The sequence below is a fragment of the Macrobrachium rosenbergii genome, chromosome 32, assembly GCF_040412425.1.
Source record: "Macrobrachium rosenbergii isolate ZJJX-2024 chromosome 32, ASM4041242v1, whole genome shotgun sequence".
Taxonomy (NCBI): domain Eukaryota; kingdom Metazoa; phylum Arthropoda; class Malacostraca; order Decapoda; family Palaemonidae; genus Macrobrachium; species Macrobrachium rosenbergii.
The window spans coordinates 12,498,066-12,515,800 of NC_089772.1; the positions used below are offsets into that span (position 1 = coordinate 12,498,066).

Consider the following 17,735-nt stretch of genomic DNA (forward strand, 5'->3'; position numbering starts at 1 on the left):
CCCTACTTTTTTTTTTTTTGTTTTTTTATTCTTCATGGCACACTCCACCTTCGTTTTCTTATCGTTAGCCATTCTTAGCATTCCCATAAAGTCTAGCATCTGACGTTATTCCTGGCTTGTTGTGAGGAAGAGGGTTTTCTGCTGCTATAGAGAGGTGGCTCATATCTCTGACTGTATATATATATATATATATATATATATATATATATATATATATATATATATATATATATATATATATATATATATATATATATATATATATATATATATATATATATCGTTCTCATTCTAATATATTAACTGTAAAGGGATTCTGTATGTTCAAATTATAGCAATTTACAGTTCTCTAGCTACAATAAAATACAGATAATACTATATAACTAAGCTTTCACACTTAATGGTACGTGTCGTTTTGCCTAAATCGATGAAATCTGTCGCTGAAAACCCGAGCAGTTACACTTGCTTTATGATGGAAGACGACACCAAATCAAATTGAAAATTGTGGATAGAAAATTTGCACAGAAACAAAAAGAGAGTATAATAATTTATCATCGGTTTCATATAACGCTTTTACGCATATTCCCCGTAGGGACTGTAGTGTGCCGTCAGTGCACCTCACGCGGTGCACTGTAGGCATTACTTAAGGTTCTTTGCAAAGCGCCTTAGACCCCTTTTACTGTAACTCCTTTCATATTCTCTTTCTTTCATCCTACTTTCCAAACTCTCCTAACAACAGATTCATAGTGCAACTGCGAGGTTTTCCCCTGTTACACCTTTCAAACCTTTTACTCTCAATTTCCCTTTCGACGCTGAATGACCTCATAGGTCCCAGTTCTTGGCCTTTGGCCTAAATTCTATATTCAATTCACTTACGCATATCATGTCGTCGTCCCATTCTGTCTATCGAAATTTAAACAAAGACGCAATTTAGTGTCATATATGTGACAGGCATATTCAAATCACACTTCTGAAGGATACAAGATCACTTATTCAGTAGGCTACTTTATTGTCCAACATTCTCCATCCAGGGATCTGCCTTGTCGAGTTTTTCAGTCAAATTTTGGTCTCAATTTTTTTTTATTTCAGTTATAGTTAAAAGATGGGATAATGGAGGGTAGTTAAGTAGGTATTGTTTATTTTGTAAAAGAACTTAAACGCAGCTGAGGAGAGGTAGACGAATTTATCCCGTTTTTTACTTTTCTGTAAAAGAAAACTATTGAGATGGCTATTTATCTGTCCGTCCGCACTTTTACTGTCCGCACTTTTCCTGTCCGCCCTCAGATCTTAAAAACTACTGAGGCTAGAGGGCTGAAAATTGGTATGTTGATCATCCACCCTCCAAGCATCAGACATACCAAATTGCACCGCTCTAACCTCAGTAGTTTTTATTTTACTTGAGGTTAAGGCTAACCATGGATCGTGCGTCCGGCAGCGCTTTCTGGAGGCGTCGCCGACGCACCTTCGATTGATCGCATCTGGGGAGCAACTGAGCGCTGCCCGGTCGCAGCTGAGAGTTTCATACAGCATTATACACAGTACAGGAAACTCGATTGGGCCGAAGAAACTTCGAGGCATTTTTTACTTGTTTTTTTATTACATAAATTGTTTGTGTTTCCGTGGTGTAAGGGAATGGGGCTCGCAACCTCACCTCAAAAGTTGAGAAGGTCAAAAAGGCTGATACTCTTTGAGGCCACTCTCTGGAAGGAGACGAAACGAGTGGGAAAATGTAAATATATATACAAGGAAACATTTTGGTGAACGTTTTTGCGCCCTTAAAAAGAGTTATAGTTGCTTTTGGAAATGCAGAAAAAAATTATATATATACTGTAAATACATATACATATACATATATATATATATATATATATATATATATATATATATATATATATATATATATATGTATATTACGTAGTTTAATTACTGGTGTATGTTAGAAGCTTAAATTTGCGGAATATCGACTTCAAATATCACAGATGTCAAAATTAGAACTATAAAAAAAAAATAGATGAGTAAATAAATAAATGCCAACATTACTGATAACCAAATGAAAATTAGCATTATACTAATTTTCATGAAGCGACAAAAATTTAAATTTCTGTAGCTCTTTTTTAATGAGAAAAATCTATTCCTTAGTAACTACATCCAGATCGTGGAAATAAGTTCCATCAACATACGCACTAGCACGAGCATTATGAATGACAAAACTGAAAACAGATAATTTAGGTACAGGTAATTAAAACTGGCAAATGGGTCGAAATAGTGTTCAGATTGTAGAACATATCCAGGGCATACTTTGAGGATTTAAAAACCCTCCGAAAACCTTGGATATAAAACGTCTCTACTCCTTGGAGTTGGGACAGCTGACAAGCGAATTGCCAAAAAAGTCAGCGCAGTAACCCTAGTCGCCAATCTGCTGATAGTAAGTACCAAGCAACATCAGAATAAATCCAATGCATTATTGCTCCGAACTGCCGTTGATCTTGCAAATCCGCTACTGTTGGAGACGAGCTTTCCCTCGCTCTTGAAATCGGACCAAGTTAATAATATTATACTTTGTTTACTTTGTCCTTTCATCCACTCTTCTTCTTAACACTCGCGCATCGAGTATTAAAAACCTACCCATGCACACTTCGTATTTGCCAACTTCTGTATCGCACTTTGTAACCCTTTGAGAGCCGTGAAAATTGACCATATGTTTTCATTCTACTTCGCAAACATTAAGACACTACAGATATATATCTATAAAACTACAGCGCGGATTGCGAAACAGCCGTGGAGCCTAGTATCGCGCGGAGTTCTTGGAAAAATGCAACGCTCTGATCCGGAGATATGTGTGTATATGGTAGAAGCATCTCTCCTCTGTGATGCAGTTTCTGATACGAGAGAGAGAGAGAGAGAGAGAGAGAGAGAGAGAGAGAGAGAGAGAGAGAGAGAGAGAGAGAGAGAGAGAGTTAATGTAAAACACAGTGAACTTTCTTATTTTGATTTTCAAATTGTACGGTTCAAATGAACTTGGTATCAGACATTTCAATATGATTTAATTCACGTCAATTTATTTTACAGATATTTAATTTTTCGTGGACATTATTCCAGAGCGACTTGTTTATTCAGCGCCCTTGAACATTAGTCTCTCTCTCTCTCTCTCTCTCTCTCTCTCTCTCTCTCTCTCTCTCTCCTCTCTCTCAATCTCAATCTGCAGTTCTTTCCACCTAAATACAAAAATAAAACATGCGCCGAAGTTTCTTCGGCGCAATCGAGTTTTCCGTACAGCCGCTACAACGTATAATCAAGGTCACCGAAAATAGATCTATCTTTCGTTGGTCTCGATATAATGCTGTATGAGCCGCGGCCCTTGAAACTTTAACCACGACCCGGTGGTTGCTTATCCTATATCGTTGCCAGATAAAAAGGCTGCAATTTGGTATGTCTGATGATTGGAGGGTGGATGATCAACATTCCAATTTGCAGCCCTCTAGCCTCAATAGTTTTTAAAATCTGAGGGCGGAGAGAAAAAGTGCGGAGGGACAGACAAAGACTGCACAATAGTTTTCTTTTACAGAAAACTAAAAAGTATTGCTGTTGATCACTTTCCAGAGGCAACTTCTCATTCTGATATCTTCCATTAAACCGGAATGTAAAATTAATGTCCGAAATAAAATTAACACTTGACATAAGCAAACTCTTTGCGCTATCACCTTATTTATTGAAGAGTAGCCCACATTCAATCCTATTTCATCTTGACATTTAACAGAAAAACTTAAATATGAAGAAAGATGGCTGCTCTCCTCATTCACATCGACAAGAAGACCCGTTAAATAATCTTTTAAAGATACATCGTCAGTTCCCCCCCTACCCCCACAAACCCTCCACCCCCTCAGGAAACGACTGACGCAATATAGCGAATCTGTTCGTATTCATCGATATGTTTTGAAATTCCGCTCATCGTGTCGAAACAACCAAACTCTCAGGAATCGGCAACGCTTTGTGTTTTGTGTTGTGCTTGTGTGTGTGTGTGTGTGTCTGTCTGTATGTGAGTCTGTGTATGTGTGTGTGTGTGTGTGTGTGTTTTGTGCTTACACGGGCGCATGTCTCGAGACCAGGGACCAAGATATATGTAGTGACTGTCTCCTCCACATCCCCGGGGAAGCTCAGCAAGACTTGCGGTCTCTCACTAGGGGGCGCCGCGCCCTGTCTCTTGCCTCCTCCTCCTCCTCCTCCCTCTCCTCCTCCTCCTGCTCCTCACCCTTCCTCTTCTCACCATCTTTCCTTAGACTCTATCCTCCTCCACCCGGTCTCCGCTCCTTCTGACACCTGTGAGGAGACTCCTATTTCTTCCTTTCCAATATTTCTTTTTTTCTTCCTTCTAATTCTCAGTTTTGTACTGACGATCCGACGAAGAAAAGGAACGAAATCCTCATTGTTAGTTTCATGCCCTCTGCAATTGCGACAGGGTCAAAATGCAAACGAGACGAAATTATGGCTAGAAATATAATTTCTTGTCTAATATCAACAACGATTGCTTTGCCTACGGTTCCCATACTTACAAAAATAGCAAATACACAAAACGAAAAGATGAGAAGTATGAAATTCGACATACTGGCCTTTCTGTTCAATAGAAGACGCACCGATAACGAAACTCACATTCGTCATTAGTCACCTGGACATCCTTTTCATCGATTACTTCGTGGAGAAATATTTTTCCCACGCAACGTTCCTTTCATAAAATTTAAAGATACCCATAGCAGCGTGAGTCTTGAAATGGCGAAACAAATCCACAGTTGTGTTTGGGTACATATATTTAAAGATGAATCTGCACAGAGAGTTTTCTGTGCAGATTTATCTTTAAATGTATGTACGTATACGTAACTGTGGATTGTGTTTCTCCGTTCCTTTTCATATATATAATCCTAGCCACGTCTTCATCTACGATATTAAGTACGTACGTAAACCAATCGATTATTCTCCCCTTATTGGTAGAAAAAACATGTGAAAGTTCGGTTTTGTCATTGTTGGGAGCGTAGATCAAAGCAAATGTGAATTCCTTCGTATTTACTTTTGCCATTGTTAGTTTATTATAAATCAATTGTCAATATTTCTATGGTCACTAAGCAAAAAGATGCCAACCATTAAGCAACGGCGAAGAATTGTAGCTCTAGAATAATGCGAATCATGGGCCTCCTTTTGTTCATCCCCTCACGGGGTGCACTGTAAGCACTACTAAAGGTTTTTTTGCAGCATCCCTTCGGCCCCTAGCTGCAACCCCTATCATTCCTTTTACTGTACCTCCATTCATATTGTCTTTCTTCCTTCTTGCTATCTACCCTTTCCTAACAATTATTTCATAATGCAACTGCGATGTTTTCCTCTTGTTACACCTTTCAGACCAACCTACTCTCAACTTCCTTTCCAGCGCTGAATGACCTCGTAGGTCCCAGTGCCAGGCCTTTGTCCTAAACTCTATATTCCATTCCATTCCTTTTGTTCAGTCCATACCTCATTTGTTCATTTGTGATTTTGTGAGTAACCGAAATGCTGCGGATGCTGAGGGCCTTTGATCTCAAACCCTGCCCACTCTTCTGTATCTCGCTGGAAGTGAGAAGTTTCCTCACCGTGAGAAGGCGGAATCAAGAGACAAAGAAACTGACCTATATTTTTTCGACGAAAATAAAATAACGTTTTTAAGTCTATATACTTTACATTATTTGTATGAGGTTGAAGGGACTGTTGCGCAATCGAGTTTTCCGTACAGCGTATAATGCTGTATGAAACTCTCACCCACGGCCTGTGAAACTCTCAGCCGCGGCCCATGAACCTTTCACCCACGGCCCGATGGTGGCCTGTGTTTTTGGCACCTATAGCGGTGCCAGACGCACGATCAAGGCTAACTTTAGCCTTAAATAAAATGAAAACTACCGAGGCTAGAGGGCTGCAATTTGGTATGTTTGATGATTGGAGGGTGGATGATCAGCGTACCAATTTGCAGTCCTCTAGCCTCAGTAGTTTTTAAGATCTGAGGGCGGACAGAAAAAGTGCGGACGGACAGACAACAAGGCAGAAAACTAAACAGATAGACTAACTGAGGAATGAGACGCACCAACATACAAAGAAATGGATACCACGAGAGAAGAAATTGATTGCCACGGACGTAAGACTTCATTAAGGAGAACACGCCAGCAGAGTTTTTGCCTGAAGCATTATTACTCTTTACCTATTTTGGCAGAGGGAATCCTGGAACTTTGGGGAACTTGGAAAAGGAAAGTGTTATCTTATCAAAAAAGCTTATATACAACACATGGGATCTTTCATAGCTATTGACCCCCGCGGGTTTGAATCCGGTATGTATCCAACTTTGTTGCGTGTTTCGTACAAGCCCGTTGGGGAATGACCGCAAGAACATAGGCAAAAAAACGTAAATATTATAAAGATAATGACCCCAAAGAAATATTAGTCCTAGATAACGACCCCTGAAAACCCTTGGGGTCACTATCTAGGAAAGACCCAACATGGACAGCCCACAGAAGCATTTCAGGCCGTGTGAGAGGACTTCGAAACTGCGCGAACCTGTTTCAAGAAAAGATTTAACTCTGCCTATCAAGGGAAAAATGGAACGGCAGAAAATATCACACTTTTCTGAAACCCAACGTTGTCTGGTCTACTCGTCCAGTCTGTTGATAAGATTCTTCCCAGATATGTTACTGTTCATGATAAGTATAGAATGTTGGACTTTAAGTATAGAAAAGCACCAACCTTAACTGGCCCAAAGTCCAAAGTATACTATCCACATTAATGATTTCTAATCACATGAAGACTGAGAATAGAAATTTAAGGTTACTGTTGGGGAAAAGGTAATACTTTATTCATAAGACAGCACGGTACAAAACTTGCAAATAAAAGTCTCTAGTACCTGATATGGATTTCCGAATGTGTAGTTGGTATGCATTTCAATAAAAAGAAGTGTTGCATATAACTGAAGTGCTAAGAACAGGTGCGAACCAAGTAAAGGCAATCAGTATTTTTATAATTTGGTGATATGGCTGAGACGGCTACTTTTCAAAATAAGCTTCAGATTATTTTCACGATTAGCTTTTAAACGGATACCTTTGGCTGTTTGCACTTGTTATTTAGATTTAGTTAGACAAGCAACATTACTTCCAAGATTAAAGCAAGCTATTTTTATCAGTAGTCAAAAGGGAGTGAAAATGGTGTTCCACCTTCCCCAAGAACTATGCAAAAGCAACGAAGAAGACATGGAAAGTAGGACCTTACCCAGATGGAAAAAACCTCTTGAAAGGAGAACGTGGTGGCACCCTAACTGATGCAGTCATTACCGTCGCACCCCTTCTTCACCATCCCACCATATCGCGTGGATTAACTTCTTATTTAATGAATAAAATTATTATCCATACTCAAACCAAAATCAGCACACCATTCATGCAGAAATGTACTGTACAAACAAAGAGCATACCAGAAGAATTAGATAAATATAATTAGAGTAGACACGCTGATAATAATTACATGAAGACTTCTGCAAACTTTTTTTTTTTTTTTTACAAATGTTCATTGAGATGATCTAGCCAAGACAAAATTCATGACAATCTTGCGGCACCCCTAGGCACTGTCTGTGGCACCCAAGGGTGCCACGGCGCCCAGTTTGAGAATCGCTGACCTATATCATCGCAATAAATATGAAATGCTGTAGGCTGAAGGATACTAAGCGTTCCCCTAAAAGGAAGAGGGGATTCTGAAGCACAGAGCAGAGACGCCACTCCAAACGGTACCTACCGGTTCTGAGCAATGGTGCATCCTTGTAGCGGAGAGTAAGGAAATCTGAAGTCGCCAAGTCAGGCTTGTCAATAACCATACAACATTTGCTTGATTCCTGAAAAGAAAGCAAGAAAAAGGAGAGGCTTATTGAGTCTGAAGTCAGTATATAAAATGAGTAAAATATACTGATTTAAATTATATGATAAATATTCAAGTTGTTGCATGCAATTAAGAATATCCATACTCCATTAAACCATTCAAACAAAGGATGAGTTAAATACCGAGAAAACATGGAAATATATGAATAAGGAATGTGTAGATTAAGATAATGCACCCTGTCCTTCCCTCTTACTGCAAAAGAATTTTGATTAACAAGGCTTTATGTTTACTGAGTCTGAAGTCCTATAAAAAAAATTACCAGGAAAATAGTGGACGAACAGTTTTATTAAGTAAAATAAAGACGACTGGGTTTTTAGAGACGCCGAGTTATTTGCTTTCTCCAATAAACCGTTCTTCTGAGCAAAAAGAATAAGAGATACAGCGGCCATTGCCATACTCATTCACTGAACATAGAATCAAAGATGGATCCCATGCCTAAGATGCTTTGTATAAGTTCACACAGAACCATAATCCTCAGTTCTATATAACGTCTTCCATTGCCTCTTGAAGGCGCGGCACTGTACTTACTTCTTCGTTTTTAACGTGCTTTTTTCCCCATTTTTATATGGGGTAAGCACGATCCCTTCTTTTGAAGGACTTTGATTTGGCGGTGGAGTAGGTCGTAGCCTCGATCGGCTGCCCTGCATTTAAGGCGCGTCACTGTATACTCTGGTAATGACGATCTTTCCGGTACCCTTCAACCAAACTTTTTCCAGTGCTCGTCATTCCTGGGACTTTCAAATTGTACACGAATGATCATCAACCTGTCATCTCTTATTCTCTCTCTATATAAGTAACCACCTTAAAATACTCACTTTCGTTCCATAGCATCATATTTCCTCGTCTCTTACTCTCCCAATTACTCTTGGAATAACGAGCAAACAATTACTTTCAACTGATTCCACATACTTGTTTCGTACTCTCTTGTAGGAAGACTGGTTTAACAATTTCTTTGTCCTAAATCCTATATTCAATTCGATTCAGCTACCACATTTACCATCTTGAAACTGGTAATGAAATGCTAACTGATTTGAGAAGACAGAAAAGTCTGTTAATCAGAAGACTTCAGTTACATAGGTCTGACTCTCCATGGCAGTAACCAAAGAAGTACGTCAGATTTTCAAAGAATCCACCTTAGTACAGACGAAATTTTTGCTACGTTTTCACATTACGCTAATTTCCAAAGGCTACTTACTCTTCAGAAATCAGTGGCCAGGTTGAAATGTGACAAAATAAAAATTAAGTCAAATAAAAAGATCTAGATTTAATTTTTGGGGCTTCAGAAAGTTTTCTTTCTTTTTGTTCTGAAGACCCTCTCCTCAGGTGAACGGTTTACTGGGGAAAACAAATAACTCAGCATCTCTGAAAACGAGTTTTACTTAATAAAATTGTTCGTCCACCATTTTCCAGGCAATTATTTATATAAGACTTTGGAGAGTCAGTAAACACAGAGCCGTATTAAACAAAATTTTTTGCTGTAAGAGGGAAGGACACGGTGCATTATCTTCATTTAGGCATTCCTTATTCATATATTTCCACGTTTTCTCGGGTTTCAACTCATCCTTTTTTGAATGGTTTAACGAAGTACGGATATTTTTAACTGTATGCAACAACCTGAATATTTATCACATGCCCACACGTACCCACAAGGATGGCAAATCTATTCCCATTTGCAGTAAAAATGGCTCCAAGGTGCTAGGAAAAGTGATGGAGTTCCCTTGAAGTAAACAAAGTTAAAATCGTCGTCTGAGAGAGAGAGAGAGGGGGGGGGATAATGGGGAGTAGGGGGTTGGGAGGGCGTGAGGTTGGGGTTTTATAGAGAGGCGAGGTTGATGCAGCCATCGTGTCTTGGAACCCCACCCAGCATTTACCTCTACAATCATTACCGTTGCTGTTGTTTATGCTGCGAATGCATTTACATTATTCTTGGAAAAGATATTTCTCTCTCTCTCTCTCTCTCTCTCTCTCTCTCTCTCTCTCTCTCTCTCTCTCTCTCTCTCTCTGCGCGCGCTCACCCTTTCACCCCTGAAAGAAGCATAATAAGTAAGGGCGTATGATAATCAGGGATTTATTCCAAAAGTGTGGAAAGATGTCGGAAGGAATTTTTCTGCAATTTCCGAGAAACCTGAATTGAAAAATGTTTATATCTGCTCGCGCCTGTTTGCTCTCGCGTGCGTCTTTTCCTTCTCCCAGGACGATTCGCCGTCCTTTGTTCATCCTGCACAACTGACAGAACATTATTTCATCATCTAATGAGAACAAATTCGCTGAACGCAAATGTATTTCTTCTACCCGTCTCTAGGAAAGGAATACTTCAGCCAGGTTTTTAAACGCTGCTGATAGCATCTACGTTTGGGCATTTCAAATAAATAATAGAGGCTCCGTATTTTAGAATAGAATCTCCTAATAAATGTGTTTTAAAGAACACTCTTCATCGAGTAAAACTCCGGAAATTGATCTATTCGTCATCAAAAATGGACAGATGGAGGGAAACCCTATTGTATACAGGAGAAATTTTCTCTCTTGTGACATTGCTGGTTCCAGTGTATACCGAATAGGGTCCCTTTGGATCAGCGATATCGTACATCTGACAACCAAATAATTTCCTAATATTTCTGTTAAAATTGATCTATTCGTCATCAAAAATGGACAATTGAAGGAAAACCTTAATGTACAAGGGAAATGCCGATAAAACCCCTTTGAATCAGCGATATCGTACATCTGACAACCAAATACTTTCCTAATTTTACTGATAATGCGTTTTTGGCGCAGCTTAAATAGTAGGGGGGGACCTTCTCCCCCCGGTGTTATTAGCCTACAAAACAAGCATTTAGAAAGTATCCCCCTAAGTCCTGTTGGGGCCTTCATCTCTGCTGTTCTTGGACTCATAAAACCGCTGGAGAAACGAGACGAACTCTCTATTAAAGCTGCCTTTCTTTGGACGTCAAAATGTGCCTCCAGAATGATTTTCTCAGTCCCGTCAGAGAAGGTTTCTTGCGGTGGAGAGCGCCACAGACATAAGTACTAGAGAAGGGGATGTTAAACAAACTGCGTTCAGTTTTATGAGTAAAAAAAATTAACTTCAAATGGACCCCAACATATATATATTTTCCCTTTTGCTAACACTGACATTCAGCCATTAAAGTGCCGACATAATTTCAGTGTCAAGTGAAGCTTTCTCAAACGAATGGATAAGATAATTAAGATTCTAAGAAAACAAATTAAACTCACAGCAGATATTTGTGGTGGTTAAATGAGCGCAAAGAAACAAATCATTATGTATCAGGTTCTAAAAAATCAGAAAAGCCAATGACATCGCCATCTTCTGAAGGTGATACAATGCAGCCTTTGTGAGATGTGAAGTTTTTATAAATGGTCAGCGTGTTTGTTGTGTGACTGTTCACCGTCCGCGCCCCTTCCTCGTGTTTTCTATCTATCTATCTATCTATCTATATATCTATCTATAATAATAAAATACGAGCGGATTTTTATTATTTGTCTTCCCCCGGGTGACAGTAGGGGAGACATGACACAGCCACCCACCCCCTGCAAACAGGTTTGTCCGCCCCGGATGGAAGCGGGATAGGTAGGAAAACGGGAGGGTAGGGGACACATCCACCCTCTTCCTGCAAACCTGTTTGTCCTCCCCGGGTGGGGGCGGGGTAGGTAGGGCATCGGGAGGGTAGGAGAGACAGCAGCGCCGGGTTCCAGTGTGTGTAGCACAAGCCAACAAGCTCATGAAGAAATAATATCTCGAAGGGTTGCACATCCGTCTATGGCATATTACTGCACAGCAACTGAAGAGTATAGTAAAAGAGCATTGTCTTTTGTCAAACGTTTGATTCAAAAATATTTTTTGTAAATGCAGGATGCCCATTTCTAACGAGAAACGACTAGTGTAGGTAACTGCTAAACATTATTCTTTTGCTGCTAGTGCGTGCAGCTTTTCTCAGCGGTAGTTTATTTGTTAGAAATCTGCGGGGAAGTGGAATGCTGTTGTTGATCTAGATTTCACAGCATCACCGAAATACTCAGCTGAATAGTTTAGAAGAAGCATTAGGTCATTTCAAAGAGAATCCTAAACCTCGCTTCGAACATAGCCACCTGACCTATCTGCTGCATGAACTGTGTTGTCTCAGGAATAATTTCTCTTCTTTATATGGACGCTAAGTGAAGAAGAAATTGATTATACATAATTACCAGGAAATATGGAAATATATATATCTTATAAGTTGCTCAGCAGACGTGGCGAAGCATTCGGTGAAAGCTTGGTTTTATCCAATTTGATATAGAAGTAGTGATTCTAGTGTCTTGTTGTTCTGTAAAAAAAAAAAAAAAAAAGGAATCCATGGCAACAGTGCCTGATCTGACCTATCAATAGGCCCCTCTAAAACACCTAAACATGATTGAGTTTGGCAGCCTCATGAGAATTGATAATGATAAAATAAATTCACATCAGCAAAGCGTTACATGGTAATTTCTCTCTAATATACTAAAAGCAATGGACTGATGATAGATTTTTATTTTATAAACAAGTAAAAAATGGGACCAACAGTTTTTTTCGGCGCAATCGAGTTTTCTGTACAGCGTATAAACAAGGACATCGAAAACAGATCTATCTTTCGTTGGTCTCGGAGTATAATGCTAGCTGAGCTGCCACCCGCCAATGAGGAACTTTAACCACGGCCCGGTGGTGGCCTATTCTATTCAGCGCTGAAACCAAACGCACGAGGTTTAGGTGGCTAACTTTAGCCTCAAATAAAATACAAATGTTACTGAGGTTATGATGGGAAAAAGAATTTGAATGTTTGATGACTGGAAGGTGGATGATCAACATACCAATTTGCAGCCCTCTGCCTCAGTAGTTTTTAAGATCTGAGGGCGGGTGAAAGTGTGTTGACGGACAAACAAATCCATTGTCTTCTTATTCTTTTTTTACCTGTTAACAACAAATGAGGTGGGTGGTCTTGAAACATGTTCAAGTCTCCTGTATTCATTATTTTTCCAGAGAGATGGAATGCTGTCTCCCCACAAAATGAAAATTGCAATCATTGCTCCAAGAATGTGTGATCTAGGGAGGACAAACCGGTTTGAAGTTTGGGTCTCTCTCTCTCTCTGTATTCTCTTTTTATTCCTCTCTCTCAATCATTGCTCTCTCGTAATCTGAAAGAGTCTCAAGTTTAATCTCTCTCTCTCTCTCTCATTAAGTTCCGGGTATGAGTTGCTAAATCATTCTCATGTTTCTTTCAGCCACTTTCCAGATACATTCTGTGCATAAATTTAAGGAATTAATTAAGACTTTTATTTCAACTTTATCAATTCTAGATGATTTTAGAGATCAGAACTTTAAAGAGAAGAATAGATATCATTGTAGTTCGTTACGACTCGCTTTGTGACACTTAGTTAAATCTTACTCTTTAATCCTTGTCAAAAGTTAAAATCTTTAACTCTAATCTTACTCTTTAATCCTTGCCTAAGTTAAATCTCAATCTTTAATCCTTGCCTAAGTTAAAACTTACTCTTTAATCCTAGCCAAAGTTAAAACTTACTCTTTAAGCCTTGTTAGATCTTAATCTTTAAAAAGTTAAAACTCTTTAATCCTTGCCTGTTAAAATTTTACTCTTTAATCCTAGCCTAAGTTAGATCTTAATCTTTAATCATTGCCTAGGTTAAAACTTACTCTTTAATCCTTGCCTGTTAAATCTTACCCTTTAATCCTTGCCTAAGTTAAATCTCACTCTTTATTTCTTGCCTAAGTTAAATCTTATTCTTTAATCCTTGCCTAAGTTAAATCTTACTCTTTATTCCTTGCCTAAGTTAAATCTTACTCTTTAATCCTTGCCTAAGTTAAATCTTACTCTTTAATCCTTGCCTAAGTTAAATTTTACTCTTTAATCCTTTCCTAAGTTAAACTTACTCTTTAATCCTGGCCTAAGTTAAATCTTACTCTTTATTCCTTGCCTAAGAGATTCGTTATTTTTTAACTCAAAAGATTTTCTCACAATGTCGTGAGAATGTTTTTATCACTCTTATATCTTATATGAGCATGCAATAAAATGGCCCGGGAATCATATCATCTTTTAGAATATCATGAAAGTTAAATGGTGAAACCATTATTAACTAGCAATGGCTCAAAGTTACCGGTTCATAATTTTAAGAATGGAAAACGTACTGAATCCATAATACGCAGTTGTGAAAATACTGAGATATTATAAGTTTTTTCAATTCTAAGTTTGTGCTTTAAACAAAAAATAGAAAACGCTGAATTTAGTGATTATAAAAACGTCTAGACAAATTTATTCGTGAAATTAGCAAAATCAATACAGAAACGGATCTAGACAACAGGCAGCCTGCAGAGGTGGAGAAACTGAACGTTGATACCGAAAGCAAATAAACTGGACTGTAAATAGCCTGCCTATGCCGGTATAAATCTCTTACGCCATTGTTTCTCTGAGGAGAAACGAAGGCTCATAATTCCATAGCCATTAACGAGGGGCCGCTCCATAGACAAACAGGGCGAGGGGTATTATTAAACACTGATGGCCTGACCCCGACTACAGTAATGAACCACCAGTGCCTTTTGGCGGTTGCGTCGCAGAATGGCGCTCTTGAGGCCTTTCTTTGAAACTCCCTTATTCCGCCTCCCATGTCCTCCTGGCAGTCAATGAAAAGCCCAGCGGCATCGGCTGAGATGGGTGGAAATCTTGCGACGGGAGAAGGGCGCGCTGAGCCTTCGGGGCTGGGGGAGCAAGAAGCCTCCTGGGATAGCCTGTCGGAATTGACTTAAGGCCCGGGCCATCAAAACAGCATCATCATCATCATTGTCGTCATCAGGGTTCCAAAACGCTCGCTGTTTGTTGTTACCCCGCCGTTTGATCTCGCGGTAATAGGGAGCTGATGGAAACGCTGCCACGGACACGGTCTCTTATTTCTCAACCTTCCGTCTCGTTTCAGCTCGATACGCTCCGAAGGAGGTTCGTTTTCGAGCGCCTGCCGCGGAGTGAAGGCTCCGGCGGGGTATTCTGACGTCACATTCCTTTCGTGCTTGAAATGGCGATGACAGACGGCACTTCTGCGAAGCGGAAGCAGCTGCAAAACAGCCGAAACTCGCCCGCTGCGTCGGAGCGGAGGAGAGGAACGAGCGTGACAGGGAGCGGAAAGTTCCGACACAGAGGACGCTCAGAGCTGAGAGCGGCGAGGGGAGGAGCCAACGGCCTCGGGCGGGAGAAGCGAGAGTTCGAACTCCTTCCCCTTTGCCCCAGCTAACTGGTTTTCAGCCTCGCTCCCAGACCCCACCACGGATGCGAAAAACGACATTTACCGAACATGCAAATCTATTCTCCTCGGCCAACTCCTGTGCCCGCGAGCTCACGGGCTCCTTTTGAAGTCCGATGGCGAGATAAAAGCTTCCTTTCATCTCCTGCAAAATCACTCTAGTTCGTCATCACCTGTTCACGTTTTCGTCGCCACCCCTCAAATTCACGCCATTTTTCCCTCGGGAGTGGCTCCGCCCACTCCGACTCCCATCTGGGTGTGATACAGTTTCCTCTCTGCAGTCTTTTGTGATCTCGAAAAAAAAAAAAACTGATCGAGTGATAAAAAATACATTAGGGCTTTTTTGAAGGTAGTATATTCCGGCAGATGGATGGTTACCCTTTCAACGGGTATTCGTCATTATTGTGATAAAAAATATAATCGTACTCTAAGTGTTTATTTGTTCCGATGAAATGTTACTCAAGTGTCATAGTTTAACAGTAGCATGAAAGAGAGGATGATAAAGTTACAATAGATATAAGGATGGGGAAAATAAAGATAACAGTACTAGGCTACTGAAATAAAGATCTCTTGGGTAGATTTGTGAAACACTGTATACTGAAAGAATCATTAAGGAGAATCCCACTTCAAGATAATTTCCAATAACTTCCTAAATCCTCTGAAATGGAGGAACCAAGGTCAAGTAAAATATTGTAGGTTGAAAGTTTTTACAATATTTTACGTCAGTATAATCAATTAGAATAGACCCCCAGAATTTCGCAAAGTGGGAAGAAGACATGTTAGATCCGTAAGTGGTGTGTGTGACGGACGAATATATATTATTTATATATATATATATATATATATATATATATATATATATATATATATATATAAACCATTTTTAATCCCCCCGTGGGGGGATAGCGTCGTCAGTGCGCTACACGCGGTGCACTGTCGGCATTACTTAAGGTTCTTTGCAGCGTCCCTTCGGCCCATTACTGCAACCCCTTTCATTCCTAAATACTATATTCCTATTCCTTAACCCAATCGCATGACGTCAAACAATTCAGATGGAGTTCAAAGTGGTAATTAATAAGCCTTCATTAATCAACAGTCATTGTGTATCTTGTCCCTATATCGTAACTTACACCCACGTTCCAATCCAGTCAATATTAGTATCGAAAAGTGGTCAGGGTGTAGGTAGGTGTACTTGAAATTTATACTGCCCTAGAATGTAAAAATGCATTATCTGCAAAAGTTTCTAAACTGAGATATGCCACCTATTAGGGCCGTGAAACACTAATACGCAAGTTACTGCAGTTTCAGAATGATTCTTCAATGCTTCATTTAGGGGGTCCCGTTTGCAGTATCTGCAAAATCAGTAGTAAGGCAAGGGAAAGCTGCAGTATTTACAATTTTTCTCAGTTTTGTATTTTTGCAGACACTGCAGTCCTCCATTTTAGGACAGTGTAATTCTCCTTGAGTGTAAGTTTATAGATCTAGTGGTCTATTTGTCACTTGACAATTAGAATACAAAAAAAAGAGTTATGTGAAAAATTATAAACAAACATATTATGTATACTTATGGCTTCTACAAACTTGAGTACTCGGCTATCTTAGTGAAGAGAAGTTGATTTCGATTCTGAACACAGAACCTGAATTTCAATTCGACAGAAATATGAAGAACAGAGTTGGAATAATTTTCTCGTTTTTTTCTTGATGGCCAACCTAAAAAGGCGTAGGTTCCAATCTCAAATCTTTTTTTGTTATTAATCATTATTTAGGCTTATTTCACAAAGGACTTAACATCACAAAATCACAAATATATATATATATATATATACACACACACATATATATATATATATATATATATATATATATATATATATATATATATATATATATATATATATATATATATATGTGTGTGTGTGTGTGTGTGTGTGTGTGTGTGTTGCGCATTAAGCATGCATGTATGCTAGTATGCACTTTATACCATATAAATAGCCTACGATCAATTTATAAATCTTAAAAGTGATTCATTATATTCCCCACATCTCTTTTAAAGCGGCGCCGCTTTGACACTCCACCTCTCTCTCTCTCTCTCTCTCTCTCTCTCTCTCTCTCTGCCAACCATCAAGATTTACGAGACTGTGCTAAGTGGGCCGCGTTATCGCAACTATCATATGTTATCGTGCCTTATCGGGCGTGGCATCGTCGCACCCCCTGGCGTGTTATGGTGCAGCCCCGCATCTGCCCGGCTCAGCGTCGCCAACACTACGCTGCGAGAACCTCTCGAGACTCTCATTACAAATGATTCTGTTCTAAGCTTCAACGTCTCTCGGTATGAATTCACAGAACGTCTTCATTTGTCCCGGCCATTAGCTGCTCCGAGGTTAACTTTGGAATGTGCACAGAAACGTCGCGGTTTTTAATGCGTTTCTGCCTTATGCCTCTCTTTCTCTATAGTTGCCTGAGCATATTGAATCTCATTTCTGGAACATATCGCGCTGCTTTTGTGAGAGAAGAGGGAGATTGTTATCGCG

At 39.5% G+C, this 17,735-nt stretch overlaps 1 protein-coding gene across 2 annotated transcripts in view; it reads right to left on the bottom strand.

The window, feature by feature from the left end:
- LOC136855697 (caspase Dronc-like) overlaps positions 1-17,735 on the bottom strand; it is a 429,110-nt gene that overhangs the window by 189,191 nt on the left and 222,184 nt on the right. For both annotated transcript variants that reach the window (XM_067133013.1, XM_067133011.1), the window contains exon 2: positions 7,789-7,885. The gene's annotated coding sequence lies outside the window, so the exon portion shown is untranslated. The remainder of the gene's footprint in view (positions 1-7,788; positions 7,886-17,735) is intronic.